Source organism: Alligator sinensis, unplaced genomic scaffold, assembly GCF_000455745.1.
Source record: "Alligator sinensis unplaced genomic scaffold, ASM45574v1 scaffold54_1, whole genome shotgun sequence".
Taxonomy (NCBI): Eukaryota; Metazoa; Chordata; order Crocodylia; family Alligatoridae; genus Alligator; species Alligator sinensis.
The window spans coordinates 445,234-447,908 of record NW_005841962.1 but is presented as its reverse complement, the minus strand read 5'-3'; the positions used below and the strand labels follow the sequence as shown (position 1 = coordinate 447,908).

Genomic DNA, 2,675 nt, shown 5'->3' with positions numbered 1-2,675 from the left:
CTTCCAACTCCCTGCACACATCAGGGCAGGCAGATGCAGAAGCAGCAGTGGAGGACTTCTTTTAAGTCCCTTAAGCAGGTAAAAATCTTCCCTTCCCCATGCCCTTCTACTGTATCCTCTCATCCTTCCCCATATTCCCTGCATGTCACTGCTACTGCCACTGTGCCCAGATGATGCAGAGGCGGGGGGGGGGGAAGGGACGCTCCAGACCTCCGCCCCCCCACCAGCTGCATGTGGAGCAAAGTTCAACCAGTGACAACTGTGGCAGTGGCTGGAGCGGGGAGAAGTGGTTCTGGAGCTCCCTCCCCTGCCCCCAGGACAGCTGGACCAGTTAATCACATCTGAAGTGGTTACCCAGCCACACATTAATGCAATTAATGGCATGGTGAAACAAGGAATACACCACGAAATGATTACATAAAAATGCGTAATAACTTTGTGGCTGGTTCCTATCCTGTTATTAATTGAATGTATGGCCAGGCTGGGGCCTCTAGTTATGGGGTGTGCCCCCATGTCAGCTGATAGGGTTCCCAGTCATGGGAATTGCTTTTTGCAACTTACCCCTTCATAATCCTGGGCTCCACCTGCACCAGTCATAAGGCATGATGGGATCTGAGGCTAGATCCCACAATCACATACCTGGGAGCCTGGGTCAGCTGACAGGGTTCCCAGCTGCAGGAGTTTCCCCCATCAGCTGAAAGGTCCCAGCCTTGGAGGCATATGGTGTACCCTGTGGCTGGGAGCCTCTATCATCTGACAGGGATCCCAGTCGCAGGAGCTCATAATATTCCCCTGCATCAGGGAGCTTGGATCAGCCAGTGGCGTTTCCAGCCATGGGAACTTGCTACTTGCCTGTGCAGGAGGAGCCCGGGATCATAATCCCAGGCTCCTCCTGCATCAGCAATAAGGCATGATAGCATCTGATGCAGGGTCCCACAATCATGCCTCCTGCCATGCAAGTGTGGCATGGCAGGAAGCACAATTGTGGGGATCCCACATCAGATCCCATCATGCCTTTACTTGCCAAAGGCCTTACTTGTTCCTGTAAGCAGTATAAAAGAGCATGGGGTAACTCTTCTGAAATGTAGTCTGTTTTTCAAAGAATGAAACCTGTGTCATTTCATGTAGCAGGATGACAGATTATTGGACCCTGTATGCAGAGCTTTTCTGAATCACCTTGACGCCAACAGCTTGAATCCTGCACAAAGGTAATTACCACACAGTTATACCAGTAGGTGGATCCTTGTTAGCTTCAGCCAAGGTAAAATGTGTGTTGGATTATCTTTCTGAGCAGAAAGAATGAGGGGCTTTGAGAGACAAAACTTGCAGGATAATTCCTAGGAATAGCTGAGCTTGAGGAGAAAGCTTAGACAAGAGTTTGTTGTCTTGTTATCTGAGATAAAAGCAGAAAGCAACCTGCAGAAAGACAGTAAATTGGGGCTGTAATACAATGGACTTTATCTAGAGTCATGTGGGAACTATATATGAGTACATAACAATTTGTGCAATGTTTGAGCTTTGAGCTACTTTTTTGCTCTTGCTCAGAGCAGTGTAAAGATCCCATTGCTTAGGTTAGGACCTGCCCCATTAGTGTTTATATTTTCCTAGAATTGATTTTTATTACATACCTTTAGTATACAGGCACCATCTGTTTTGTGACTATATGCTTGCAGGAGATTTAACCTCTTATGGATCCAGTGTGAAGAATATATGGGTAAAAATACATGATATATGAGCAATGTTTCTATACATTTCATGTAGCATGAAAAAGCTCCCTTGTTACATTTTCCAGGTGCCTATATTTTTACGTATTATTTATTGGATATTAAAAGTATATTTCTCTAATACAGGGTACTAAATTATCCTTAGCTATCTTCGTGGGTATGTGGGTAACTACAATGTTTGTGTTTTTCTGTCTCTAACTTTATTCCTCTGTGTTTATCTTGCTGCCTCTCACAAGTGCTTTCTACTGTGTCTGCGAGCAGCTTTCCACTTGCCCTCTGTCATCTGCGTAGACCAGCTCTCTCAACCTGCCGATCACATTGTTCCAGCCTGCCCACCCACTGTGCCTGGGACCTACACCTGTCTAATTTTGCTTGTTCTGCACAGCTGAATTTTAACTTGTATTTATGCCATAAAAGTCAGGTTCTTCTGATATTTACACTGGAGTTACTCAGGAACCAGGGCCTTTTCCAGTTCCCACTGAAGTTAATGAAAAGAGTCTTACTGACATAAGCATAGAAGTCAGATCAGGACCTTACAGCAAGGCACATCATAAATTAATACAGAATCTGACCCTTCATGACTGTTTTAAAGGCATGCACTTGAATCTAAGCCAATGTATTTAATTGCAGGAATACTGAAATATTTTTATGTAAATGGAGCCCAAATTTCTATGCTATTAATAAATATTTCCATTATACACCAGTGTTCATGGCCCTGAACAAAGCCAGGAAGACAAATACGTAATGCACACACATCTAACAAATCTGGAGGGGCTGCACTGTTGGCCGTGTCATTTGCTAGCCTACAATAATGCAATGAAATAAAGGTCTCTTGCTCCTACTCTTCAGCCTAGTACCTCTGTGCCTAGTACCACTGCTGTTTTCTGTTTCAGTTCAGGTTTATTGGATCTCATCATTATGCCAAGCAGAATATTCAGGTGAATCTCTCAA

The 2,675-nt window shown here is 44.6% G+C and overlaps 1 long non-coding RNA gene across 1 annotated transcript; it reads left to right on the top strand.

Moving 5' to 3' along the window:
- Nucleotides 1-968: 968 nt before the first annotated feature.
- LOC102381630 lies at nucleotides 969-2,472 on the top strand. Its single transcript, XR_323449.1, has 3 exons — nucleotides 969-1,044; nucleotides 1,129-1,208; nucleotides 1,961-2,472. It is a non-coding gene; the product is annotated as an uncharacterized LOC102381630 (long non-coding RNA).
- Nucleotides 2,473-2,675: the final 203 nt, after the last annotated feature.